The sequence below is a fragment of the Argopecten irradians genome, chromosome 16, assembly GCF_041381155.1.
Source record: "Argopecten irradians isolate NY chromosome 16, Ai_NY, whole genome shotgun sequence".
In the NCBI taxonomy this organism is placed as follows: Eukaryota; Metazoa; Mollusca; class Bivalvia; order Pectinida; family Pectinidae; genus Argopecten; species Argopecten irradians.
The window spans coordinates 10,188,224-10,201,497 of NC_091149.1; the positions used below are offsets into that span (position 1 = coordinate 10,188,224).

General features: G+C 32.5%; 1 protein-coding gene across 3 annotated transcripts in view; it reads right to left on the reverse strand.

Annotated features, from left to right (window-relative positions):
• Positions 1 to 13,045, reverse strand: part of LOC138310335 (sodium bicarbonate cotransporter 3-like) — a 40,240-nt gene extending 27,195 nt beyond the window's left edge. For all 3 annotated transcript variants that reach the window (XM_069251507.1, XM_069251502.1, XM_069251503.1), the window contains exon 1: positions 12,924 to 13,045. The gene's annotated coding sequence lies outside the window, so the exon portion shown is untranslated. The remainder of the gene's footprint in view (positions 1 to 12,923) is intronic.
• Positions 13,046 to 13,274: the final 229 nt, after the last annotated feature.

A 13,274-nucleotide genomic window follows, 5' to 3' on the forward strand; every position in this document is an offset into this window, starting at 1 on the left:
CAATAAATCGCGAAACTAATCATAAAAATGCTCGTTACAACACATTGATTTTAAAGATTAACTTGAATGAAATCTGAGTGTACTCTAAATAAAAGCGGTTTTGATAGTAATGAAAGTACACTCATATATAAAATATTTTCAAATTAATTCTTATAATTCAATTCACTAAAGATTAAAATCTCTTCAATATGGAAATTCATTTTGGGACTTTTTTTCTATGAATTCATTACACCGTCATCTCAGCCAATGAGAAGCGACGTTACAAACAACGACACCGTTTTTCCCCTTTATAGGCTGATAAAGTAAACTTTAAGCCAATGAAAATGCTCGTAACAAGCAAAATTGAACTGTTTTATGATCTTATACTTGAAGCAAATATATTTTTTTTTAAAACTGCCTATTTTAATAAGACGAATCAGTAGTGTAATGAGCTGAAAAACTCGAACGGAGCTAACCAGTTATATCTGTGTTTCTTGTGAACAATATGTTTGTATTACTTTCCATGACCCTAAAGGCAGGCGATAAAATATCAAATTGACAAGCATGTTTCTGATTTATAGTATTGTCATAGGTGATCGACCACTAAGAGACAGTAAACATACAGAATTAATGTGGTCAAGGTAAAATATACAAAACTAAGGTAATTCCTGGTGACTATTTCTGTGGCTGCTCTACATAATTGTGGTTTATCCTACATAGAATATGTTACTATTTATTAATATCTGTAAAAAATAGTATTTTGTTTCCTCCATAATTTCTTAATACGGTGCATATCCTTTACTAGGTGATTCCCGTTCTCGACCTTTTCATATTCGTTATATTTGACATTCCTTCTATATGTTATTTTTCATATGTGTTATTCTTTCTATATGTTATTCTTTCTATTTGTCATGCTTTCTTAAGTATTCGAATAATCAAAATAACATAAACACTCATAATTTCCCAATAGGGTGCATAATCTTATTTTTTCTAAACATTTTGTAATACTGCGTTTGGAGTTTCGCTTTTTTAAGTTGTATATGAAATTTATTTTTGATGGGTTTTCATACGATTCAGTTGACTGACTTATTATAAAAACGTTCTATTTATAGCCAAGGTCTTTAAGGCCGGATTTCTGTGTGTACTGTTTGATGCGTATGTGACGTTCGTTCATGTTTTGGGAGACTCCAGAGAGTTCGTGTTGTAATAGTGGAACTCTTGTCCGTTTACAGTGCTACCTCACTGAAATATGCCGCCAGAGAGTCGCAGAACAAGCATCATCCCACCCGCTCACATTATACTGACAATGAGAACCACTTATTTTTACAATCATTACAAAAACCAAAAGACATTCCACTGGATGAACATCAATGAAATCCTAAGCATACATGTACAACAACAATAATAATATATTACTGTATAATGTCTAATTCATTTAGATACAGAACCATTATCGAATTGTGCTGGAAATTGATGTAATGCAGCGATATATTGTTCTTCCCACTTTAAGAATTTATTATGGATATTCTTAGATCATTATTTAATATTTTCATTTAACCACGAAACATTGGCGTGTAGGTGAATTATTTCATTTTTCGGGAACATACATATTTTTTCGTTTAGACTGAATCTAGAATATTTTCAATAATTCCCAGCTTCAAGGGAAAAACACACTTGTAATGTTGTGATTAGTTGTAGGACAACATTGAAAAAAAACAACATTCTAGAGGAACACGTATTTTCTTCACACAAAATGTTGATTCCTCGTCAGGACGAAAGGCCACGTGGCGAGGAAGACACAGACATACTTGACAGTGTATATTAATTAAGAAAACTACCGCCCGTAGATCACCCTACTAGCCCGTTAGCATTTCCCCGACAGGCGTCACGCGGAAATGATGGTCAACATTCTCTATATACCAGTAACCTAATTAGGGCAATTGAGCGTGAAATGACCGTCTTTTTTTGTTCAAATTTTATTTTAGTCTTATTGCATAGCTGATTATTTCCATGGGAATAATATTCAAACCATTTCGCAAAATATTGAGATATGGTTGATCGTGATATAGAATACCCTTAAATCAGGTGGCGAAAATTAATATGTGCTAAAATTAAAGTTTCTTGTTTTTAGTTACGATAGTAAAGCATTGTCGATTCCTCCATTGGTATTTTTACACTCTAATTTGTACCTGTGTTTTTGTATTTAAAAATTAAGAGTTCGGGATGAAGATTAATATAATTCGATGTTAATATTCTTTAAAAATATTTCGGGTTATAAACATAATACATTTGTATTAAAGATGTAGATACATTGTACTCTCTATGTATTATGTGCAATCCTGTAAACAGTTGATTAAGTTGTTTTTTATTGATATCACTTAGCTTTTGTTATTGTAAATATTAAAATAAATTGACCTGCTATGCTCTCTTCTGCCGCATGTATTTATATAACTAGATTTCTGTATCCTGCTCGACTATATCTAACCTTTTGAAATAATCAAGATACAAAACCATATTGCTGGACTTTAATTTACCATTTTAATGTTTTATTTTTTTTTCAAAGACTTTCAAAACATACATGATATTTAGACATAAAGTCAACAATCATACTCGCATTGGATCTCATACAAATCTAAAAAAAATGTTTCAATTTTTATTTCACAAGGACTTTCAAGCTTTTCTTTTACTGAGTATTTCATACTGAAGGATAACAAATATTTGCTTTAAAAGTAAACAAAGAAAGAGAGCTACTTTGAGGTAGCGATGGGAGTTAAGGGGGGGGGGGAGGTAGAGGAGTTGGGAGATCTCTTTGCCGTATACAGTATCAATCAAGCTGTCGTACTTGAGTTTGATTGGTACACCTTGCTTTACCAAATCTACTCTATGATATAACTTACAATGTTTATTTATGGCTATTCCCGTTAATGATGTATAATTTACTACATCTTGTATAACACATGTATGCCCTTGGGGTACATGATGCACACTATATGATTGCTTCGATCTTTCTTACCAACTTTACCTCTTGTCAGGTAGTGTTAAAATATTGTGCCCTTCGGATGTTTACTCTGCACTATAGCATTGTTGTGGCGTAATTTGCACCTTGTCATATCGTCTATCCTGACATCCTCATAAGACAAACACTAAAGGCTATACAACGAGTTACACGCACCATGTCATTTAAACATGCGTTTCATGTTTACTTCTACCAAGTGCGCATGTTCACCACTGCTCTTACATCACATATGACGTTGTTTTGTATCAGCCATTATTGACGTGTAATTAATCATGTGAGTAATGTAGATACATTTTATATCAGCACGTGCACGTGTTTAATAACATAACATACACTTAATGTTTGTTTACACATACATATTTTCAATAATACCATTCACGTTTGGTTCGCGAACTCTTTCTCCCAGGTTAGATTTGACAGTATACTTCTTATTACATCGTTATTACAGTAACTCATATATAAATACGATCTGATGGGAAAAAACCCAATAATAACAGAAAAGAAAAGAAAAGTTTTTGAACAATAGAATTAAAAAACATCCAAAGATTAGATAATTTTGCATCTAATTTACTGCCCAGCGAATATCTTCTGTTTTACCAAACTTAATCTTTCCATCTTTGTTTTAATGTCTGTATATATTCCTTTTATTAAAACTTGGCGAGCCAATTTATTTTTATCCGTGTGTAGTGTGTGCTTCGGCGGGATAACACTATAACAAAGCTCCGACCATCACCAGAGGATGAAGAAAGAAGATGCCATACAAAACAAATTTGTAATGCAAAAAATGCCTGTCAAAAGCAGGCGTCATATCACTTACTATAACTACTTTAGTCTTTGATAACTCTTTAAGTTGAAAATAAATCTATAAGTAAAAAGTAGATATGAAATGATGTAAACATGGACAGAAGTTACACTGTTATGCCTTAAAATGATGTTTATTACTGTTTCAATAACCGATATATCATTATCTACATCTGATATCTCTATATTGATATTTTATTTCTCTTTTTTCAATATACGCTCTTTCGTTATCAATACCTGATCGTTCTTTATCGATAATTTATCTATCTTCTCAATTTGTTCTCTCGTTTCCAATAGTTGATCTCTCTTTATCAATAAACGATATTCCGTAATCAAAACTTCATCCATCCATATTAATTATTTATCTCTCTTTATCAATTTTTTCTCTCTTAATGAATACTTGATCTCTCTTAATCAGTACTTGGTCTACCTTTATCAATACTTGATCTCTCTTTATCAATAGTTGATCTCTCTTTATCAATACTTGATCTCTCTTTATCAATAGTTGATCTCTCTTTATTAATACTTGATCTCTCTTTTTGAAAAAAACTTGATCTCACTTTATCATATTTAACCTCTCTCTACCAACAGGTTTTTCTCATATTTGTATCATACTTTCTCTCTTGTTATATCAAAATTTAATAACTACTTACTCTTGTATGTTCATATCTCCCACGGTTATAGTGCAAATTACAAGTTATAATTCATCAACATATGTTATATTTTATCATATTTAGATTATTGATCGATTTTCTATACAATTACTTAAGATATATATTTTCTTTACATCTGACAAACACTAATAATTGTTTTGTCCAGTGAATCACATGATTTGTCATAAAGGTCAAGCTGTGTGAACTGTCCATTCTAGGACGTAATTATTCATATGTTCACACCTTGACAAATCATGTGACGCTTATGGTTCACAGAACACTGACAGAATCAATCTATTTTGATTTAAGATATCATGTTGACCTCATTTTATGACCATAAAACAATGGTCAATCAAAACGACCTTAAACGTTATTCTAAATATAGCTTCAAGAAACGATACGCATGAGTGATAAAATAACCAAATGATAATACAAGTATCACGTTCATACTTTAAACTAAAACGATTGGTCTTAATGCTCAGGAATATTTTCAAGGAAAGGATAAAATATTCCGGACTAACCAGCTTTAGGATTATATTTCAACACAACTTTCACCTTAGCCTAATGTCCAGCTGGACCAAAGTCACATATTTTTTGGAAAGGACGATGACACTAAAATTTTCAAACAATATTACATGCTGTATTCCGTTACGCCCAGTGTGTTAATTCACCTGTGGTTGTCAGGAATGACTTTCACCTCGCTTAGCTCGCCCTTCACAACATACACTTATGTAGATTTCACTTAATTAAACAGAATATATATATATCTGTCACTGGGGACATAAGCGTCTGGCCCGTTGTACCACATGTGTTTCTGTGTCGGTATAACGTCGGGACATGCACCTATATGACAGCTATATGCATGGCGTAACATGCCCCACTAGTTCTTCACGTGCACATTTTGATTTATGTAGTAATTTCAGTTTTATTGGATTAGCATTTACTGTATAAATGTTTCTCGATCTTTACATTATGGAAAAAAAAAGAGAAAATCTGTCTGTCAAATGCATCAGATGTTAAGAAAATATAACACATGATATATAATGAAATATAATAAATTACTTATATAGATGAGAGCAAGTATGCTGATTGATGTCGTGTGTTGATTGTTGAATGTTTCCTTCTACAAAATTTGATGCTTATACATGCATAAGTCATTATATAGGGGTTGTGTATATATAGGCGTTTGTGTGATTGTGTTAGCTTTTGGTGAAAATCAGATAAAATGACAAAACAATAGTTTTCTGACTACAGGTGCTTCAAGGTGCTTGAGATCTGTATGCGTGGTTATGCTGCAGTTTGATATGTTCAATTTAACGGATTCAATCAAATTGCTAGAATTATAACTGTTGATTTCTAGAAATTGGTAATCTTTTCAACCAATATCTGCTAGCATCACTGATGATACATAGAATAATTGAGCAACAATTCGATGTACCTGTATAAAAAACATCACTGGTTCATCACAAAATACAGTAAGCCATGTATTAGTATGTCCTTATCAAGGAGACGCTTTAGTTACAAATCAATTTCAAGGAGACGCTTTAGTTACAAATCAATCTTAAGGAGACGCTTTAGTTACAAATCAATCTTAAGTAGACGCTTTGGGTACAATTCAATCTCAAGAAGACGCTTTGGTAACAAATCAATCTCAAGTAGACGCTTTGGTTACAAATCAATGTCAAGGAGACGCTTTGGTTACAAATTAATCTCAAGTAGACGCTTTGGTTACAAATCAATCTCAAATAGGCGCTTTGGTTACAAAAAACATTGAAGTAGACGATTCGATTAAAAATCAGCGCTAAGTAGACGCTTTGGTTAGAAATCAACCTCAAGTAGACGCTTTTGTTATAAATCAGGTTCAATAATACACTAGCGTATGAAATGTGTAGGGTATACATCAATTTCTGATCTTGTGCTAGGTTACAAGGAAACACAAAGTGAACTTATAATCTACAAACCCATAAAAACCTTAAACAGACGTCATATTGTACTGTATTTTAAATTTCAATCATTGCAATCAAGTAAGTAACATAAGCTTAGAATAAGGAACGTTTCCTGAGAAACTCTTAAAGTAATAGGTAAATTATTGCAGTTTTACTTCTACAAATTAAGAACGGTTCATCATGATTTAATGTAAGTATATAGCATATTCACTGAATATAATCTACGTAGGTAAAGAGTGAATTCATTGATAATTATTTATGCAAAATGCGTTGAGTGTAATTTATGTAATTATATAGACTATTCATTGACTAATTTAAAAAGAATACTTAATTATAATTTATGTAGGTATACAAGCTAGTTATTGAATATAATTTATGTGAGAAACTTGATTGTAATTTATGAATGTATACAGACTAGTTATTGAATATAATTCATGTAAGAATACTTAATTGTAATCTATGTAGGTATACAGACTAGTTATTGAATATAATGTATGTATGAATACTTGGTTGTAATTTATGTAGGTATACAGACTAGTTATTGAATATAATGTATGTAAGAATACTTGGTTGTAATTTATGTATGTATACAGACTAGTCATTGAATATAATTCATGTAAGAATACTTGATTGTAATTTATGTAAGTATACAGACTAGTTATTGAATATAATTTATGTAGGATTACTTGGTTGTAATTTATGTAGGTATACAGACTAGTTATTGAATATAATTTATGTAAGAATACAGACTTTTGATTTATTGTAATTTATGTAAGAATACAAACAATTCATTGTTTGTAATGTATATAATTTAAATAAGTAACAACCATTACGTAGTGACCTGTCCAAGCCTGATATCACATGGACCAGCATAGTTGGCCGTTGTAATCAGGGTTCCGGGTTATACAGGTTTTAATCATTATAAAATAAGGAGGGAAAATCCGTACAATAACACTGGGATACAAAGAGTTTTAGCATGACCGGTTTTGACAAGCGTAATGTAGCTTCCTTATTTTACAAATATATAATCTGATTATAAAAATTCATCAAACAGGTAATGATGCAGAGATATATATTTAGATCTGCGAAAAATCAATATACCCTTAACAAATATGCAAATATGAATTTATCACTAGTTTAAATGACGTGGTGGAGGGAGGAGAAGGGGAGGGGGTATCACTCATTCAATCATTGATCACATATAATAAACAGCATGATATGAATTTTACATAATACATAATACATTGTGAACAGAAATCATGATATATTTACACAAAATGTCAACAGTAGTGCAATGCATTAGCTGTTTGTAATTTCGAACTAACGAACTTTTTTTCGCATTCTAAAGGAGATACAGCGTAACAATGCCATATTACTGATAGATCAGAAAGATGTGATTATTGATTATGTATTTCGATAACAAAAGCAATAAATATGGCATTTTTATACATTTTTCATTAAAATAAATGCATATTAAGGATATCAAGGTTGCGAAGCGTTTTTGTCAGTTCAAATTGCAGGATTTGGTTTTATTCAAAGTCCGATTAACAGCCAGGGTCATATAAGAATGTGTCAGGTTTGTTGGTGGAGAAAAAACACCGACCAGCGGTCAGTACCTAGCAACTATCCCACATGGGATTCGAACTCGCAACACACAGGTGGAGGGCTTGTTATAATATATCGAGACATCTTAATCACCAGACCCCTAGTGACTTTTTACAATTTATGTATAATGTATGTGTACAATGTACGTGTACAATATGTGTACAATGTATGCGTACAATGTATGTATAATGTATGTCTACAATGTATGTATAATGTATGTGTACAATGTATGTACAATGTATGTGTACAATGTACGTGTACAATATGTGTACAATGTATGCGTACAATGTATGTATAATGTATGTCTACAATGTATGTATAATGTATGTATACAATGTATGTACAATGTATGTGTACAATGTACGTGTACAATATGTGTACAATGTATGCGTACAATGTATGTATAATGTATGTCTACAATGTATGTATAATGAATGTATACAATGTATGTACAATGTATGTGTACAATGTACGTGTACAATATGTGTACAATGTATGCGTACAATGTATGTATAATGTATGTCTACAATGTATGTTTAATGAATGTATACAATGTATGTACAATGTATGTGTACAATGTAAGTGTACAATGTAGGTGTACAATGTAGGTGTACAATGTATGTACAATGTATGTGTACAATGTATGTACAATGTATGTGTACAATGTATGTACAATGTATGTGTACAATGTAAGTGTACAATGTAGGTGTACAATGTATGTACAATGTAGGTGAACAATGTATGTACAATGTATGTGTACAATGTAAGTGTACAGTGTAGGTGTACAATGTAGGTGTACAATGTATGTGCAATGTATGTACAATGTAAGTGTACAATATATTTATATATATATAATGTGTGTGTATATTGTATATACAATGTATTGTGCATCTGTATGGTACTTTCGTATATGGTAGTGAAGACAATGGAGAATGCTTTTTATATACAGTGTACCTTTCTTCTAAACAAAATCATTGATGAAAATGATGAAATGCCATCATGGGTGTAACCGCTCATTGTCTAGGTCTAAACTTCACATTATGTATTCAACGATTACTTATGGGGCAAATCCTAATAAAACATTTCCATATGTATGTATCTACAGAGAATATTTTGTGGAAATAACACGGCGCATAATCATTTGAATGGATCCTAGGTCACTGTACATTACACACAGGTTATACCTACATGCATATACGTCATCGTCTTGGCGTTCATATTGTCATTTACATATTCAACAATTCAACACTTATGTAAATAACGATAGAACACTGACTTTAGTCTATGAAATGAAATTTAACTATAGAAAGAGCCAGGTAGGTGATGAAATTGAAGAATTTTGAAAGTATGTTATTATTATATTACATGTCTATACTCGATGATCGCAAGTGATCTGAAGCATCGTGATTTCCTTACACTCGATAACTTAGGAACGCATTGACTGATTTTGTTGAATTGCATTCAATGCTAGTTTATGGGGAATTGGTTTACTTTGGAGTTTAGGTTAACTTCCTATGAACACACAGGACCAATGTGAGCAATATGTTGCGGTGTGTGGACGTAGGTTATGTTTTGGAAGGCTGCGGTATATTCATATGTTGTTTTTCTTTGTAAATTTTGAAATATTTCCATTGTTATAGTGCTATCACACTAATGATTTTACTTTCTCAAGCAGAGGGTAGCATTCATATTGAATTGACAGCATATATTAGATGGGGATTTAAAATTGTGTAAATGGTTGGATTGGCCACAAGGGCGTCTTAGGAGCAGGGCCCAAAATAGGTCACTTGGTGCTCATTCCATATGCACGACTTACATGGAAATAAACATGGGATAGGATAGCACTTTTTGTGTTAGTAGTATACCAACGGTACGGGGATTCAAAATATGTTTTGGGAGACTGCAGTACATTCGTGTTGATTCAATGTTACAGTAGAACAATTGGCTTTTTATAAGTGTTATCTCGGCGCAGTTCATGTTTGCCACCAAAGACACCAAGCAAAACACTACATCCGGTTATGTTATACTGACAACGTGCGAACCAGTCGTCCCACTTCCTTGATGCTTAGCGCTCAGCAGGAGTAGAAACAATCACTTTTATAGACTATAGTGTTGCTCGGCAAGGGACAGTACCAGAGCCAATCTCATGTGGGCAAGCCCACAAATGAAGGCCAAACGTGATTTTGTGTCAGGGGAGACGTTAGGAAGAAAAGAAAAGATAAGGTATAGACAGGTTTCCGGTTTATACAGTTTTACTATGAATTAAAACGACATAATATGACGTCGGTATACATAGGTATCCGAATTAGACAAGAACTGGTTTTAACAAGTAATAATGTACATCAGGTACACGAGTACTCCAACACATATATCCTATTAGACACTTTAAAGCCATTCAGATAAGACTACATTGAGGGAACAAAGGGAGAGAACTTACATAGGCACCGCCTGTTGTCAAATACCTTTTCAATTTGATTGAAATAAAATTGTTGTTGAAATTGAAATACGTTGATGGTCTTATCGATTACTTAAGCTTTTCCTTAGTCTTAATTTCGTATGCATATTTTAATTTTACAATGCACTGGAAAGACTTCGTTCAGACAATGATTTATGGAATTATGCTGACTTTAACCAAACGAATGATTCATCATAGCGACACTTTGACAAGTTGTTTGTCATTAAAATTGAAATCAAAGATCAAGTGCGAACACACATTTCATTCATATCATCCTTATTCGTCAAACTTTTTTTTACTGTTTGAATAATTGCATAGATAGTGAATTCGTCTCCTCAACCGTGCATTTTTAAATGCTCCACTGACTGCATTGAGAGGGCTCCGGTTTTACAAACATTGCTCAACTAAGCATTCTCCAAAGGAGAGCAATGCAGAAGTTCGGACTTTCTATATAGTGCTTTCCTATGGATTTTTTTAAAGTTAATATTCTTAAATGAAGTGTTTTCTTACGTTCGTGAAACTTGGCCATGAAACTCAAGCATGATTTGTTACAAAAGGTTTTCAATGTATTTAGAGTCAATATCATTTGTGATATGTTTAAAATGAAAGTCCTCGTATTTATCAAATCCTAAATGATCAGATATAAACATGATTTTATTTCAGATTGTCAAAAGTATGTTTGATGTTATTATATTGCTTCTGGTGATTCAGTGACTTTCGTTGCAAACGTTTTTACTTTAAAGGAACAAACAGTTTTCGAATAATATTATATTTCATATAAAAGATTATCTTAAAGCTAAATTTAAGTGAGAAATATTTTACTTTAATGATTAAAAGGTCAGGCGGTTCTATTTTTTTAATGAATTTAAATTTTAAAGAAAACACATTATATTATATGCAAACTGAAATTTACGTTATAGATATTTTACTTTAAAGCATAAAAAGTTCTGGAATTATAATATATTTTAAATCTAGGGTTTATCTTATGGGCAAAGCACAGGCACAGTATGTACAATAGCTTTGTCTATCACATTTTAACAATAATGCTAACAAGCTTTCCCGTAAGCTTGACAGGCAAAATGTGTGTCCTCAAGATTTCTATTTTGCCCTTGCCATCGTTGACATGCGCCGTCACCTAAATTTGTTTCTTACCTGTCATGACGTCACCAACTTGTGTCTTACAGCGAAGAGTTAATGACTCATTAGATATGCAAATGAATCTACGAACTAGACTACCTCAATCACGTGATCAAAGGTCACTTTGACGTTTTGTTCTATACGCCCACGTAAAGGTTGTTAGTCCTTGGGGTTTCAGGACTTTCACTTCGTGGTTAATCTTTCAATATCAATTTCAAGATCTCGTTTAGGTCACAAAACACGTGAATTTTTCGAGACTTTACAAAATAAAATAACAGACGCGTAATGCCTTCTGGAAGATTCACAATGAAACACATATGATTTACATCGATATTAGGACCGTGAAAAGGGTTATAGAGTAATATATTATGTAAGTGCTTCGGACAAATATGAATGTGTTGCGTAGAGAAATGGTGTTTAAAAACTGCATATTAGATGAGAATTACAATTGCGGTATTTTGTGACCATGACAACTGGCTATAGTTAATGGCTACTAACACTTACATATATAGTCCAAAACCTGCAGATCGAGTAAATCACAGTAAAAGAATTTCTAGTTTATCAAGTTCACCCCGTGTAGTATGATTTATAACACGCCAGGCGAGTTTCATTGATATAATTTGTGGCCGTGATAACACAGGTCAGTACGTGAGACACTCTCTCCACCGCGGGCGTTGTAAAATAAATTATAAACTTTAATATCCAACAGCCGGGTATCTTCAGTTTATCACGAATATATTGAGTAAATTTCCGTTTACAAAATCCTGGTTTATGTATTTTTATGTGAATGGAATTGTTTGTATTTGTTCAATAAACTATAAGTCAAAAGTATCTTGAAATTCAATGGCGGCCAAACAAGTGATTGTCCTTTACATGACATTGTACCAGTTCTCGGGAAGCTGATCTTGTTATGACTCCATGTTATGATTTATCATTGCATTAACCATATGTTAATCGCTGCGACGTATTAAATCTTATTCTATTATCCTAATCCATCTTCAAAAAAATGCTTCACATTTAAAAAAGAAGTTATTTATTTAGTAGCTTTGTATTTATGCATGGGCCAACAGTGATTTTGCCTTTAATTTTTTAAAACAACTCATAATCATTTTTACACAAATTTGAAAAATAGCTATTAATATTCTAGCTATCAAACTTCGTAACATTATTTTCTTTCAGTTTTGAATAAAAGTTAATAAAAATATACTCCTTTCTTTCAAAATGAAAGTAGTTTTTTTTGCAAGTGAAAAAACATGCAAATATCGATTTGTTTGTAAGGGTTTTACTATCTTGGTACTATTGTCGACACAAAACATCATCTAAACACTTACCGTATGTCCGGAGCCTATTACTTGTCAAAGATTTGGTAGATTTCCCCCTTTTTCTCCCACTTTTCACACTAGCAGACGACAGACGTCGTATCGGCTTGTGACGCTCGGAGCGCCACCTGACAAAGAGAGTTTGAGACGGTCGCAAACTACTTTTGTTTCATTCATTCGCACGCTTCAGTGAACAAACTTCATGACGTAGACGTATTTTCCGGCTGTCATTACCTATTCCGTGTCATTTACAACATGCGCAGACGGTCAAACTTATACAGTAAAACGAAAGGACATATATTTCACTGTATATGAAGGAGCAAATGACACATTTAACATAAGATGATGTTAGAAATGTTTGTA